General features: G+C 38.5%; 1 protein-coding gene across 2 annotated transcripts in view; it reads right to left on the bottom strand.

The window, feature by feature from the left end:
• FUT8 (fucosyltransferase 8) overlaps positions 1–10,990 on the bottom strand; it is a 230,499-nt gene extending 219,509 nt beyond the window's left edge. For both annotated transcript variants that reach the window (XM_075192545.1, XM_075192547.1), the window contains exon 1: positions 10,814–10,990. The gene's annotated coding sequence lies outside the window, so the exon portion shown is untranslated. The remainder of the gene's footprint in view (positions 1–10,813) is intronic.
• Between the last annotated feature and the right edge of the window lie 6,755 nt (positions 10,991–17,745).

Consider the following 17,745-nt stretch of genomic DNA (forward strand, 5'->3'; position numbering starts at 1 on the left):
AATAGTTGTTTTGACATCCTCTCTTAACCAAAAAAAATCTGAGATGGGTGGTGGACATTTCATGTTTTTTGGGTGATCCGATATGGAATGACCCGACTGAAAATCACGATGATAATGCCGATTCATGTGTACAATACACACCTACACAATTTACCTTCAAATCTGTGATTTTTATCACTCATAACCATCTGCTGAAAAGATTGTGACTAGGTACACTTTACAGATATCTCCATACGCTGCTGGTCGCGAGTGCCTACACACTTCCACATTTGTCCAACATTGTTCCGCCAGTGATCGCGATTTTTAGGAAGTTTAGAAAACCAAATCAAATCATGCAATGTGCTTTGGTGCGATAAAGCATGATCGTGGGAGCGTACATACTCTTGCAATATCTGATCAAACGTTTAGTGTGTGATCTGCACGATTATTGGGTGTCTTGTTTTGTTTCATGTAAACTTACCAAATAAGTTCTTTGTGCTTACCCTTTTCCTTTAAAATGTGTGCAATTCAAATTTAGAAAAGTAAACTTCATTTAAAACGAAGTGTCCCCAGTGAGGCCTACCATTTGATTTGAAAAATCAATGATATACACAAATATTTGATATTTTTGAGACACTACTTTTGTTTCAGATAAGAGTAATGAGCCCACTTTAAAACTGTACAAAAGTTAATAATTTGGGGTTTTCTTAACAGTAATGCATTAAAGTCTGGAACTAGTGTGTAGAAGCAAAGGTCAGTTATTTCAACTGTATAACTAATTGCACTTCAATCAATTCGCTAATGAGGGATAATTGAGGGTTCTCCCAAAAAAATTAGGCTCATTTAGTCGAAAAAAAAAACAAAACAAAAAAAACATGACCCTTTTAAGTCTTAGCAGAAGATTTAGCAAATCTGGCCTGCCTTAACATGTAAACAGATTTTATTTTTAAATGAAAAAAATAAAATAAACAATTCATATGTATATAAAGTAAAGAAAGACCTTTAAATATAAGGGAATCATGACAAGATTTCAAGGAATAAAATAATGCATATGTCTCATATCAGGTATGCACAAGCTACACTTTCGTCCATATAAAGGGAGTATTCAGTACCCCGATTATGCCCAAAAGGATAACACATTCGCATACCAGCTGCAAATGTAAAGATATCCATAAACAATTAAAGCCTGACATTTAAAATGTTCAAACAAAAGGAGTGCCTAGACGAGATACTGAAAGAGATTTTAAATCTTTTTTGCTGAAGTCTTAAACTGTTGCCATTTCACCAATATATGTTATACAAAAATGGCAGTACCACCAGAAAGAAAAAGAAAAAAATGATCATCCAAATATAGAGAACCCTTAGCTGATGTAATTGCAACATGGTGAGCTTACACTCCTCAATATATAATGTTCTCAAACTCTACATTAATTTACCGGCAATATTTCAAATATGTCTCCTTGTAGCATACAACACTGTATTAATGCTAAGCATTGGACCAAATTGGAGACAATATCTTATAGACAAAAGGTCTGGGACAGGGACCACAAAAGGTTTACACACACACCTTGAAAAACAATGCTAGTTAAAAGCGAAGTCAAAACCTTGAACTTTGTCTCACTTTTAAGAGAGTATTAGAAATATGTTCCAAGAGCTTCAGCACAGTGTTTCATGTATGTAATGACTGTTCCCATGTTTATATGCGTAATTCAGTATATGATGATTCCTTTATTAGTAATTTTTTTTTCCTTTACATCTAAATACATTTAATAGGCTTTAAGAACACATGTTAGATGCTTAAAACTACCATTCTTGTGGACAAAGGATGAGCTTTTTAAATCTAATGAAGTCCAGATAAAAGCCAAGTATTTTTGGCTATTAAACAAATCAAAGAGAATTTATGAAAACCACGTAACGAACAAAAAAAATTATATAAAAAGACATAGAAACCAATCTGATAGTAAGTGACCAATGCACTAGTGTTCATAAATGTTCTCTGCTTAATATATGGTAACTTGTTACTGTGAAAAAGTATATGTATTTTAAAGTGTGCAGTTGCTGAGAAAGATAATGACCATTTAATGCACATTCAGATCTTTATTCACAACACTTTGCCTCTTACACTTACAGAGAAGATATGAGCATAACAATAAAAATAGAAGCTCAAGAATGAACTTAATTAGAAAAGCTGATTTTGACCTCAGTTAAGTGTACAGAACTTCTGCTACCAGATTATTAAAAGTTGACAAGTTTAAAATGTGCTCCATAGTAGCAATAACTTTCCTTTTGTGAATCTGTCTGAGTTTGATGCAAACACAACATAGTCTAGCCCTCAGGCAGAGATAAGCACATTGATGAACATTCAGATATATACATTTTACATGGCATGTATATAAAATGTTCAACTTTCCTATTTGTAACATAGTCATTAAAGAGGTAACGTTACCACCCTGAAGGTCACAAAAGCTCTATTTACTCTCTCTTCTATATTAAATCATTTCTTTAAAAAGCCTCTATAAATGTTTGTATCCCAGGATCAACCCCTATGTCAATCTTTGTCCACAATCCACTAAATCCTAAGAAAAAAATATCTTCCAGACTATGTATTTAGGGAGCATACAGTTTATTTCACACAAAATTACAATGGAACATTTGAAAAATTGATAATGTTAAATTTGCAGAAACTAGAAGGGAAAATACACTTATGTGGTGCACAAATTGTATAGACCCATAAATACTAGTAAAACAATAGCATTTACTTTAAGCAAAATCAACAACCTCTAATGAACAAGATGGATCTTAGAAGATTTTAAAGTTACCAACAACAGCACACTGATCAGATAACACATAACGATCACGGTGTGATCTTGAGCTAGGATTTCTTACTTATTCCCCTCTGTGCATGTTGTTAGTCTCATTCTGAGCAGCTATGAATATCCATGAGTATTAGCCAGAAAGTGAAATGTCCATGTATTAGCAGAGGTACTCAGATTATTAATCCTCACACTGCAAGAGGGACTTTCCCTGTGTATACACGAACATCAGGGACTGTAATGACATTGTATTCAAATACATATACTTTAATATGGAGTTGGTCCCCCTATTACAGCGATAACAGCTTCCACTTTACTTGGAAGGCTTTCCACAAGATGTTGCAGTGTTTATGTGGGAATTTGTGTCCATTTATTCTGTAGAGCATTTATGAGGTCAGGCACTGATGTTGGAAGTGCAGTCTCCTTTCCAGTTCATCCCAAAGGTGTTCAATCGGGTTGAGGTCAGGGCATGTCATGTTAGAATAGAAAAGGGCCTGCCCCAAACAGCAAAGTTAGAAGCATAACATTGTCCAAAATTACTTGATATGCTCAAGCATTAAGATTGCCCTTCACTGGAGATAAGGGGCCAAGGCCAAACCTTGAAAAACAGCCATATATATATATATATATATATATATATATATATATATAAATAAAAGCAGGGGAGGACATAACAATGCACAAATCAGGAGACAGTCAATCAAATTTAGGAGCCAGCAGTACCTTTTTCCAAAAAGATAAGCACCAATAGTAATGTTTTAAGCTGAATGGCTACATAGCTCTTGGGATTCGTCCAGGAATGTATAAAATTCTATTAGAAGCGCAGTAACCCCATTTAGCGTGAGAGGGAGATGAGTGAGAAGGGGGCAGAATGGAACTCATGGATGCCTGCTGCATATAGACAAATCTACTGACTCCCACTGAAATGTCTCTATGAAAATATTGTCTGTTTTTATGTTTGTTTAGTTACTTTCCTGCACCCAACACAAGGTTTGTCTCTAATCAACTTTTTGGCATATGAAAACAATGTATTCTGTAAAATCAAACACTACTGCATATTGAAAAGCTTACTTGAGGTAGAAAAGACAATTTACCCCTCAAAAAATAAATATGAACTGAGTGACATTCGCATGTTCTCCCCGTGTTTGTGCGAGTTTCCTCCAGGTGCTCCGCTTTTCTCCCACACTCCAAGAGCAAACGGATAGGTTAATTAGCATCAGACTAAACATGACCTAGTGTCTGTCTGTGTATATATGGGGTAGGAAATTTAAACTTTAAGCGGCATATTCAATTAGCCACGATGTTCCTCCAAACATCGTGGCTGCACATATTTTTCATGGTACTACGGTACCTCATCTTTGTAGATTTCTCCTTGCACCCCAATGGTGGGCGAAGATAAATCTGTGATGTTAAACTTGAAAGGGATAGACTGATTAAATATTTATGTACAACACTGTGTAATATGATTGGCACTATATACATAAATGTTAACAATCATAAAAAAAATTAAACAAAAAAAAAGTCACAGGCAAACCCATGAATATAAAAACAACTACAAGCTCAACCAATTCAACACACAAGAATAGACGACACACGGACCTCAATCTTCTACTTGCACCTAAAGGCAGTGGGGCTGAACAAACAAAATGCTGTAAGGTCTAAACAAAGAAACATTGGAGTAAATTTATCAAGCTGCGGGTTTGAAAAAGTGGAGATGTTGCCTATAGCAACCATATTCTAACTGTCCTTTAGTAGAATGTACTAAAATGATAAGATAGAATCCGATTGGTTGCTATAGGCAAAATCTCCACTTTTTCAAACCTTGATAAATTTACTCCAATGTCTTGTTTCAGGAATACTGCTGAGAGACAGAGAGAACACTGGAGGTCGCCTAGGCCCCCCTGAAGGTTTAGGGATTTTGATATAGTGAAAATTCATTCTAGATGCAATTTAACAATATATAGTATAATATAAAACATATTACATAATGCAAGGCTATCCACCTTGTGTCCCACACCTCTCCTGTGTCAAATTACCTTTGCTCTCTGTCCCTCCCGTCTCCTTTGTGTACTTACATTTTCCTTCATATCTCCATTTTATAATCCAAAATATCTTGTTTATATCTTCCATGTTACTCTTTATAGTTTCCCTTATCTGTTTCCTTTCTCTGTTCCTATGTGCCCCTATCTTAATTGCATGTATCCCCCTCTGTCCCTCCTTAACTGCTCTCCCCTGTGCCTCACATCCTGCTTCTCTCACTCCTTTCTTATTTGTTGATCCCATCTATAGCTGTTCCTGCTCCTATTATTCCCTTTCGCTAGTTAATTCACACTTTTGCCCCCTGCCACGTATCACACTGCGCCCGCTGCCATGTATCTGTCCTCCTCTGTTCTATACTTTCCTTTCTGTGACCTGCTTTCTTCTGTACTCCCGGATCCTCTCTGCTGCCTGCTAGTCTCACTGGCAGTCGGCCATGATGTCATCACGTCCCAACAGTCAGTGAGAATTTAGCGGAGAACAGAGAGGAGCCGAGAGCCACCGCAGGATGCAGCTCAAGCTGGGAAGGCAGGTGGAGCGGAGCAAAGCGCCTCTCAGGCATGGCGCTTACCCGCCTTTCCTACTCCGCTCACAGCTGTCAATGTCATTAAATATATGGGGCAGAAAATGCTGGTATGTCATACCTGCACATACCGCCCCACTTCGAGCACGGACTACATGCATATGGGTCACAAACCCAAGACCAAAAGAGAAACAAGTACAATAATTTTCTTTAAAGGTTTAGTTTATATTCTATAAATAGTATCAAAGTTTTGGTACATGACTTCACTGGATATATAAGCAACGTCACCGACATCTCACTACTGTTTATGATGTAAAAGGTTAAATTGATCTAACAAGATAGAAAAAAATCTACAGTGAATAGTTAGACATTACAGATAATTCAATGCTTGTTGGCCAGGGAAAGTAATACAAAACAAAATGATGTATTCATTCATGCAATAATTGGCAATGGGCAAATGTAAACAGCACCTGCTTAGGGTTGGATGATCTATGCGCGCAGCAAAATGCACAATGTGAACGGCAACGGAGAGCAAGAGCCCTCAAACAGACAATACTATTAAAGGGTTTTTTCACCTTTTTATTTTTTACTTTAAACGTTTCCTCCAAACAACAGTACTGGCACCCATCAATAGAACATATGGTGAAGTCTTGGCGAAAATTTTAAAAGAATAATAGGGTTTGGATAAAGAAATGCTAATGAAACAGGGCTTTCGTTTCTTGGACCAGTAGCAAGTCCGAGTGGTTTTAGAGATGTTAACAGGGTCTGAAATGACTCTTGTACAATCGTTGAATGTGGGATATCTAAGCTGTCTGATTGGCCAAAGCCACTGCAGAGGTGTTACAGAATTACCTACACCTAGCCCATCAGGTTGCCTTATTAAGTGTAAGGACGGGCAAATTTATACACATTAGAGGCACATGAGCAGCCCTCTATCCTTCAAAAGGCCCATACATTAACTTATTACAGAGAATACGTGCAAAGGATTACATTTAACCAAAGAAATAGAAACCTATTTGTAGAAGATTATCAGCAGGCATTTTCATGTAAGATAAACAAGTGTCACAAGCTATAACAAACAAATCAAACAATAAACTAAGAAGGAGCTGGGGGCCAGTCGGAGGTGGGCAAGCACACCTAGGCCTGCCTGTTGCCTATCACGGATTTAGTGGCTCTGTCACAAACATGAATGACAAACATCTGTGGGTCAAACATCCTTCCTGGGAAAACTAATCCGTAGAAGCAAAGCACAGTAACTTCCCAATTTAGTGTTGCAAGAAAATGAAAATAAAAAATAACTTTTAAAGAAGTGCTTTCATTTGTACATGTCATTATTTCTCTATGTCTATGGCAGCTGTTAGCAGAAGGCTATCCAGAAAAGGTAGCAAGTCCGAAAGATTCTTGTATACTTTTCTTTCAATGCCTGCATACATCCTTATTAAATCCAATCCCAAATTTTGGATGAAAAAAAAAAGGGGTTGGCCTTTAAGGACAAGACATAGTGGGCAAGTTGGGAGTTGTATTTTTTTCAAAAGTAGGGAGATGTAAGAACCATCTTCAAGGCAGATAGAAAATAGCCATGAAGCTTGACAAGAGTATTAACATCCTACATACTCTTAGACATCTTTACTTTCTCTCAAGAAGTATTTTGTTGCAACTGGAAACTTTTGCAAGTCAACCAGTTTAGAGAAAAGGATTTAAAAATGGATCTGAATGATCACATAAGATTATAGTAAAAAGGCATCACCCCAAAGAACAGTCCCCAACAGCAGTTAATTTGCTTAATGCCTAGGGCAAAATACCTGAAATTATGAGACGGTGAGGGAGAAGCACAGTTTTGCAAACATTTTTTTAAAACTGTATGTTTTCGCAACTATAAACTGCAATTGGAATTTACTATTAATGATAGGGTTTAAAAAAACCTGTTTGATAGGTACATTTTAGGTCCCGAACTTGCAAGCCTTTGTGTTGTTGCTTTTTTTTCATGGGGGGGGGGGTGGGGGGGTGGTTGGAGGAAAGGTTTGATGTTTTGTAAACTTCAAGACACACTCCATTAAAATCAGTGGAACAGGGCAAATAATAAAAAAAAAAAAAGTTCCAACTGCACTGCATCTTTTATACATGCACTGCAGTTTTTGCAGCATGCATGTATTTCCCCAGGTAACATTACACATTTTGTGTTATTTCCAAATAGAGGACCCCAACGTCAATTAAATTTTGTGTTTTTGTCTGCCTGCTTTCTATTTATTGACTCAAAAACATGAAAGGGCTATTCGATAAGTAATGAAAATACATGTCTTTCTCTTTAACCCGGAAACGAAAATAACAATTATTTTTACCTTCCTTAACAGCCAATCAATCTGAATTAGAGTGTTAACAGAGGGATTTTCTAAATATTTTAAATTGAGTAACTTCAGACCCCCTCTGGCAACAAAAGGGGTGAGCAATGAAGCAATAAGAACACCTATGTGTCAAAAGAAAGTTGTGCTAACCTAGCAGGATGGAAATGATGTAGCTATCTAAATGTTAAATCTTTTGTAAATAAATAAACCACTTTGAAAAAGCACTACTTACACAGCCTTGACAAATTCTCTGTACGGGTTTACAGTACCCTCCACTGAAAAAAAATAAGCTCACATAACATATTTTAGCAAAATCTGCAATAGTATTTCTTCAAATTGGGTTTCACAGAAGTAACTTTCAGTATCCATTTAAAAACATAAGTAATACTATCATTATTTAAGGCTACAATTGTCTCTAAAAATGAGGACTGTTTTAACATAAGTCACTCTGGTTTCCTGTAACGAAAACAAATGGAGTTGTTCATTTTTCCTTATGGTTTTGATTTAGGCTTATATGATAGACATGCAGTTTACCAAATGTCAAGCAGTTACCATGGCAACCACAGCCACATGACGTAGCAAGCACAGAGGCTTTGAAACAGTTCATAGTTTAAAATACCACCTTTTCTTTCCTCTGCCATCAGATACCCCTGAGGTGCCTCCTGACTGGTTCAGGAGCGAGGCAATTTTTTTGTACTGACAACCATATAAATCTCCTACACAGAATCATTGTGCAAAGGCAACACAGGGTTACAGGTAAACCTGCCAGAAAAACATGGGTTTATGTTTTTATGTTGAGGAGGAACAAAACTTGCTATTTCATATTAAAAACAAACAAACAAACAACAAAATATTTACATAATATTTGATATTGCACCTTGTACAGTTCCACATACAATCTGACAGGTTAGACAGTGTCTTTAAAATATAAGTCAAACTATTGATCTTTTGAAAAAAACAAAAAAAAAGTAAAAAAAACATTGATCAATCCAACTTTTTCTATTTTGCAAACATAACACTCAGCCCTAGTGAGTCCTCAGCTGACAGCTACCTTTCTTCTGAGTAATTTTGCCCACATCATCAGGTTTGAAAGGAGAAGTGCGCAAATCTATTTGGGTTACTCCACTCAAACCAGATTACGCCATTAGGAAGGGGAGGGGGGGGGGGGGGGGGGGGGAGACCATGACAAATGATTGACTTACACCAGCACAGTTCAATTCAAGACATCAGGAGCTTGAGGACAGGCAAGTGCGATATACAATTTTCTAGTGACTGTTTATATACAAAACACTTACAGGCAGGATATGGGTTATATTTTGAAAATATGCCCTTACATTCTATTTTGCACATTTACGCTCGAATAGAAAAAATAACTCCACAAAAAAATGGGAAGTTAGCCTTTAACTCCTTCTGTTTTAAATTAAAAAGATACAATATGCTGTCAACATTTATCTGAATGACAACCAATTGACTGCAGGCAGACAACATATGTCTCACATGGTGACAAACATTTAACAAAGTTTATTTGCACATTAAATTTTATAAACTAAAATACAAGGAAAAACATAATTAAACTCCCTGGTGAAGTAGATTATATACAAAAGTCTTAGAAAAATAACACAATGAGCAAGTGTTAAGGTAGCATTTAGACTCAAAGTAAACATTGACTAATCCACATTATAAGAGTATTGTATTTATTTACTTTTAAAATGTCTGTGAGCAAAACTAATTACTGTCAACAAAGCGCAAAGCCAAACCTTTTATAAAAAAAAAAAAAAAAAAATATAGCAGTATCTTTTTTTTTTTTTTTAGATTTTTTTACTATGTAACACAGAGGGGAAGGTAGCGGGCGGCTGCTGCGCCCCCTCGGGCTTGCGCTCAGGGCGACGGCACCGCCCGCACCACCCTAGTTACAGCTCTGGCAATAAGTATTACAAGAAATGTTGCACCTCAAAAATGAACACCCTCAATACAGAGTTTACCATCTACCAAAGAATGCCCACATTTACTAGGATACAGTGTATTTTATCTGAACTGCTAAGGATTTTGCATTTGGAGAAAAAAAAAAGTTTCTGATATATTTAGCGACTACTTAAAAAAATAAATAAAAAAAAAAAAACACACACACAAAAGAACTGAAAACATTGTAGCAAGCGAGAACCTTCCCATTTTGGATTAAATATAAATAACTGTCCTGTTCCTTTGTTTGTTTCCCTCTTTTACAGTGCTACAGAATATGTGGAGGCTTTAACGAAAGTATGGTTTTATATGATGAATACAGTCATTATTACATTTAACAGAAAACTCACTATCAAAACAGCCATACATATATTGCATATGTAAACTTGTAGTGCAAAAAGATACTTTGAATACATCCACAACCTGAAATATGGACGATATAAAAAGATCACATAGCATCTGACACTCTGATCATATAACATATGGTCAAATAGGATGCTGGGCAATGTGACCACATGGGGTGTCACTCCAGAATTAGAGAAATTAGGTATGTGATCCTATAGCAAATGAAAGATGCTGTGAACCACTGCAACACATTCTTATAGACTATAGGTAATAGCACACGCAGAGAAAAAAAATGATCAGAGAGCAACATGTGTAATATATATAAACAAAAACATATTTTTCAAAATAGCCATTACAAGAAAATACTATGCAAATTATTTATTCAAAGCAACACATCTATAATGTGTAATCCAAAACATTTACACAATATGGCAATTTATGCTAACACGGCCATAAAAATGTCAAAAGCACACATTTTATTATCATATAATGAGCATTACTTCATCACAACTGCAAACCAAGCCAAGTGTACCAAAACAGTATGACAAAACCCAACCAGCTGTAACTAAAACAATTATTAGGGTCACATAATGCCCCTGCATCGGCGCCGACACAACATAAAGAACACATGCCCATGTCACATGTACACAGCATCTAAACTAAGCAGACAAAGGCATCACAGAGCACCACAATGATACACACTGTGGCACAGGCTCCTCTTACACACAGCACATCACATATACCACAGTGTGTGTCACGATACACAGCCACAAATAACACACCCAGACATCCTCCAGTGTCACGAAGCCACATACCATTGGATGACAGCCTGGGGGTCAGCTCAGCAGGCAGACAATACGCCGAGTAGATAGATGTCTAGCTGCGCTAACAATATATACGAAAAGCCCCCCACCCCGTGTCCAGCAGCTTCGGATGGAGAGCGGAAAGACACTGACAACGGGGAGAGGAGAGGGAGCGGGCGGGGAACGGGTCAAGTGCGCATGCGTAGAATACGGTGCGCCCAACGGGGGCGATACGGAAGGGCGAGGGGGACAAAATTAGCCGCCTGCGACACCCCCCTCTCCCCAAATCACGGTCCAGCCTATTTATTATTGTATGGTCTGTCTATATCAACGTGTTCCTCTATACTGACCCGTAATTGTTGTATCCTGACTCATTACACCAAAGGTGTATAGGGTTAGCGGAACACTGGGGCATATGCTATGTTTGCTTGTGCTATTACAACCCTAGTGATATACGCACTACAATGTCACTATTACTTCATTAGCCATTGCTGTACAGACAGCAGTGTGATTATATTCCTACTACCAGGGCCCTCTTAAGACCATCTTGGGCCCCCGGGCACAGCAGTGCACCGAGGCCCCTATAGATACAAAAAAAATAAAAAAATTATTATATATATGGGCCCGTCGGAGGAAGCCAAAAAGAAAAAAAACCTGGAAAAAGAAAAGAAGAAAATACCGTGCTGTCAGCTGGCGATCCGGCTCCCTCCCTGGTTTCCTCCTCCGTCGCGCTCCGCAATGGATGTCGGGCGGGCGTGATGACGTCACGCCCGACATGCACTGCGAGCACGACGGAGGAGGAGACCAGGGAGGGAGCCAGATCGCCAGCTGACGGCACGGTAAGTCTTTTCTTCTTTTCTTTTTCCAGGTTTTTTTTTTTTTGGCTTCCTCCGACGGGCCCCCCTTTGCTGCAGGGCCCCCGGGCACCTGCCCATTGTGCCCTATGGGAAAGACGGCCCTGCCTACTACCACAATATATGTGCCCTACTACTGATAGGCTCACTACATCCCCAATGATATACACACTACGGGCCTGATTTATCAAGGTACGTCTTGCACTCGGCATTCTACGCACATATCTAGGGTTTGTGTACTCCAAAATTCTTCAAGAATTCTTCTTGAAGATCCGTACCATGTTGATGTAGGGTGTAGGGCTGCTGTACTCTACTACACAGAACGCTGCAGTTATGTAAGTCCCCATCAGCGCCTGCAGTAGCCTGCGAGTTCGGCAGCATTACAGCCGCCAGACCTGCTGGCTCTATACAGTGTTAAAAAAAAATGTGTGGTGTGCCCCTCAAAAGATATAGGGCCTGAGTCATTAAGGCAAAAAAAGGAGTAAATGTTCTCTGGGACAAACCATGTTACAATTTAAGGGGTGCAAATTAGTTTATTATTTTGCACATAAGTTAAATACTGGCTGTTTTTTCATCTAGCACACAAATATTTGCTAGCTTTATTATTACACTGAAATTTAAACTTGATCTAGGACATGTCCTACCCCAAGTATAAATGTGTCCCAACATTTTATATTTACTTCCCCCTCCAATGCAACATGGTTTTGCCCAGGTGCAAATGTTACTCCTTTTTTTTATGCTTTGCTCTCCTTAATGACTCAGGACCATTAACCCTAGTGCTGTTTATCGCAAAATCAGGGGGAGCATGGGGTCGCCCCAATTTCACAAAAACCAGTACTAGGCAAGACAGCGGGGGCTGGTAGCACTATAGCAGGAGATCCCACAGTAGGGGGTCTCTCTGCCATAATGTCAAACCAGTCCAAGGCTGTTCAGCAAAGGGCTGAATTCCCTAAGGCGTGAGGTCCGCAAAAATAAAATTTGAAACCCCCCCCCTCTCTAGGGACACCTAGCCCTGTGTTGAAAACACTAAGGGCTAGATTTACTAAGCTGCGGGTTTGAAAGAGTGGGGATGTTGTCTATAGCAACGAATCAGATTCTAGCTGTCGTTTTGTAGAAAGTACTAAATAAATGAAAGCTAGAATCTGATTGGTTGCTATAGGCAACATCCCCACTTTTTCAAACCCGCAGCTTAGTAAATCTAGCCCTAAGACTCTTCTCAAACCCCTGGGCAGTGGCAGTGGGGTAATAAAATGTGTAAAAAAAAGAAAAATGTATAAAACGCATTTACTTTGTGGAACTACAAGTCCCAACCAGCCCAGGCTGCCATTAACAGTGTGGGCATGCTGGGACTTGTAGAATTACAAGAACCAGCATCCCCATGGCAGCCAGGTCATTCTGGCACTTGGAGAACCATAATAACCATTGAAACTATCTTACACCCTACAGTTTCACTACATCCCCACTATTACATACCCTACAGCAGTGATGGCAAGACAATGAGCTACTCTAAATACAGAAAATCATATATATATATATATATATATATATATAAATTAGAATACTATAAAGCAATAAACAATGGCGCTCAAAGCAGTATTGTATAAATAACAAGTCCAATCCCACTCATACACCTCTTCCACGTGAGGAGGCAGCCTTCCTTAAAAAAGTCTGGTTGGTAAGTCCGAGATACAATAGCATAGGTACAACAGAAGGAAAAGGCGCACAATGGTGTAGTATTTCTCAGATTAGATAACCCGAACTCAGTGGGTGTGTTAGATTTTGCAAGATGTATTATTATTTTAAACTTATTAAAAATCTTTTGGGACAAATTAGACTTCTGAGAAATTCTGTCTGAGTTTCTCCACATGTTTGTATTAGCGTGAAGAAATACAATCTGCATGTGCTGCCTGTTTATAACAAAACCTCAATACAATAGAATAATATAAAGCAATAAACAATGGCGCTCAAAGAAGTATTGTATAAATAACAAGTCCAATCCCACTCATATACTTCTTCCACGTGAGGAGGCAGCCTTCCTTAAAAAAATCTGTTTGAAATATTAATACATCTTGCAAAATCTAACACACCCACTGAGTTCGGATTATCTAATCTGAGAAATACTACACCATTGTGCGCTTATTCCTTCTGTTGTACATATATATATATATATATATATATAGTGGCAAGAGCCCGCTACTGCTGAAGCACACGCAAACAACTTCTTCCTTTTTATGTAGTTTTATTGTCAGGATGGTAAATGTGTTGACACCGTACAGATTTCACAGCAATTCTGGAGACCCTAAACGCTAGTTAGACATAGACCAGCTCTCTCAAGATCAGCCAGCTTCCCCAACGTTGGTCTCACTGAAAAAATGATACAAGCAAGCTTTTATACATGATACTCCTCCCCCAGCCTTAGCTTGATGGGCAGGTGACACACCCACCTTCCCTTTAAGAGGAAACTCCCATCAGTGGTTCTGTTTGCACTAAGACAGACACACCCTGTCTGTTTGCTCTGAGGAGGAACATTTCATACCATGTAAGTTAACCAAACTTTAAACTATTGTTTGTCAGACATAAGTCAACAATCTAGGTGCATTACTGCACAAATGTTTTACTCTACTTCCATGCTTTCTCTGCATATTGCCAGCTAAATGCCTCCCTTTGTTACAAAATAAATATATATATATATATATATATATATATATATATATATATATATGTGTGAAGCTAACTGCCGGAGGGTGAAGAATCCAGCCCCTTCTGGACCACCAGGGACAGGGTAAGTTTTTTCTTTATTATACACATATTCATTTTACATTTCATACACTTATAACCCACATTTTTACATTTAGTGCATATAGTTATGCTATATGTTAACCCATTCAGCGCTGAGCGCAGGTTCCTTACCGGCACTGCAGCGCCGACACATACACTTTTACATTTAAAATACATTTCTAGGCACCGGAGTTTAACCCTTTCCCTGCTGCAGCACTGGGTGCTACCCACCCAGCGCTGCAGCGTACATTTAAAATACATTCGATTCAACTCCTCCGGCGCCATTTCAAGATGGCCACCGCACTCGGGACCCAGCCACAATATAGTGAAGTGGGCAGATTGAATCCTCCATGATGCGAATCTCCGGGAATCGCATCATTTTGGCCCGCCCCCCCCCCCCCCCGTGCTGAAATGACATCACAGGGGCCAAAATGACGCAATTCATGGATCCCCGCCCGTCATGTCCACCTCTACTCCAAGACTCCCGGAGGCCAGTCTTTAAAGGTTGGCAACTATGCAGTTGTTGTATATATTATTGAACATATTATTGAAGACACAGTATATACTGTAAAAGGTCTGCAAAGGTCATTAGAAAAATGCAGTGTTTGGACCGTGTTTTGTTTTGTGATATCTTTCTAATTTATTACCCTGTTGTCCTCTGAGGGCTCATCATAAATGTCTACATAAATAACACTTCTCCAACCTCATGACTTGTCTGCTTTAAATGTACAAGCTGACAAAAGGCTTAGTTAGATACTGGTACAATATATATATATAAGGTGTTTTCATGTTTAAATATTTACCCCTTATCAGTTTGTCCCCCCTTACCTGCACCCCACTCTCTGTATCTTTTGTCCATCCCCATTACTTATTCTGCACCCCTGGTCTCTGCTTTATTTTCTGGCCCCTTACTTCTTTTTCTGTGCCCTTATCTTGCTTCTTTGCTGTTATTATCTATTCTTCTCTTCTCCTTCCCAGCACCATGTCCCTTGTCAGCTCTTCAGTCTGCGTGTGTTACTTCCTTCTGTGGGGAAGCCTCGACCTGTGACCTCGGTCACAGGTTTACAGCTCTGCCCTCCATCTTCCTGTGCAGCGTCAGCCAAAACCAGCACATCTATGTAATTAGGAAGGGAGACAATTATGACTCCTCTCCTTCACTGTTAGTGACTGGGGGCTACTGACAGCAAGGGCCCACCGGTGCTTTTCCCGGTGTCCCAATGGGCCAGTCCGACACTGCCCATGACTGCCAGGTCATGCTGGCACTAGGGGAACCACAAGTGTCAGCATCTCCTGGCAGCTAGGGCTCCTCTGTCAAGAATAGGTGGGCCTGGGATGAAAAATTATCAGGGGCCCATAATTCTTAAAAATGAATAAAGGCTTCTTCTGGTAACGTCAGTAGGAGGTAATTGTCACCCGATAAGACGAATTTTCACATTTTTGTGTGCCTGCACCTCATTAATGAATTGTTAAGATGTATGTCTTGGGATTTTTGGGGATTTTGAGACAACTAAACAAAATGATGTACCCCAGTGTGGACCAATGTTCTGCAGTGCACAGCTATGCAGATTTTATGATTATTGTGAGCATTTTAGCAATGTTGGATACTTTCTTATTTGCTTAGCAAGATATTGTAAATGATGTTATATTTTCAATGTATGTGCGTACAGTATGCATGCATGTGTTTATACTGTGTATATGTATATGTAATGTTGGCTCTTTGCGGTATTTATACAAAATGTCTTATCATTACAAGGGATCCTAGATAAATTAGGAGATTGGGCATAAACATTGTAGATGAAGTTTGTTGTGGATCAATGTAAGGCTAAAGTAATTAACAGCTCCCAGTATGCGCAAGGGATATTATTCAGTACCTGTCACCAGGGCCGGATTAAGACAACATAGGCGCCTGGTCTACGGTACTGTGAGGCCCCCAGTAATATCAGATTGGGCATAAGTCTCTTGACAAATTGACAAATGTTCATTATATTTTCAAATTTTTATAGATATATAGTTATGTGCAATGTGAATATATATATAAAAGTGGAAATTTAGAATAGTTTTACAATGAAGACAGTAGAAGTGGCAATATGGCATACCACCGTCTACTAGCTCACTTCGACCACTGTATATATATTACTATTACTTAAATAAATAAACACAAATCCTTCACTGCTGCTGTTCAGAGAAGTCCAGCTTCTCAATAAACCACTAGAAGGAACAGCGCTGTGAGAATACACTAGATAGATAGATAGATGTCATGTTCCTATTATGTAATGTTACTGACACATGCATAGATTAGCAAAAACAGATGGTGTTGATTGCAGAAACAGCACTTACATTATTCTGACAGGTTGACAATGTGTACATTGTGATTGACGACATACCACGGACCCGATAGCATTGGTTTTTTAATGTGGGCATTCTTATTGACGACATTGTGCATGTTGCCAATCACAATGTGCACATTTGCAACCTGTCAGCATAATGTAAGTGTCGGCGTTTAGCCTGACAACATATTTATGTTGGCAGGTTAAGTGCCGACATTTACAGTGTTGCGAATACGTACCCTACTCGATCAATGAGACATATTTTATGACATTCTGGTGTGATTCTAGGCTAACACAGAGCAAACATTTTTGATCAGCTGACCAATTCGCTCAGATGTAGCCTATTTAAATTAGCCTCAGTATTTGTTAAAATTAACTGTAAGGGGGTGTTTCCATACTAACAGTCTCATTTATTAGGAAACACAAAGCAAACGTAATGTGCACATCTGTATTCAACAAGGAGCGAATCTAAAGTGTTATAGATTAAATTATGGTACAATTATATAAATTGGATGAAATATTATTAATGTATTATATGTATTCAGATAGAATATTTAAATAATATTTCTTATATTCTGTATAAGGGTTAAATTCTTTCTATGTGTCTTTGGATGAATAGGGGGTCTCATGCTCTACAGGATGTTCAAATAGATGCCAGATGTTCCAGGTGGGCATAAGCCTTAGGAATGTAAAGGTCACACATTGTCCTTGACCTAGGCATATAGGTTTTCTGTTTGATGAAATGTCTGTCAAAAGCATTTATAATTGATTTCTTTCCATCTGTTGTGTATTATTTCAAAGTATGTGATATGATTAGTGACATTTGTTAGAGGGGTGGGTTTTCATGTTTATAATCTGTGTAAGTAGAATGCGTAGTCAGCCTTATTCTAACCTAGAATTAACACTCATGCATTGCATATCGGAAGAATAAATGAACTTTGCTTTTTCAACACTTACTGCTTTCTGAGTGCTTCAACAATTATGG

This window comes from Mixophyes fleayi, chromosome 12, assembly GCF_038048845.1.
Source record: "Mixophyes fleayi isolate aMixFle1 chromosome 12, aMixFle1.hap1, whole genome shotgun sequence".
Classification (NCBI taxonomy): Eukaryota; Metazoa; Chordata; class Amphibia; order Anura; family Limnodynastidae; genus Mixophyes; species Mixophyes fleayi.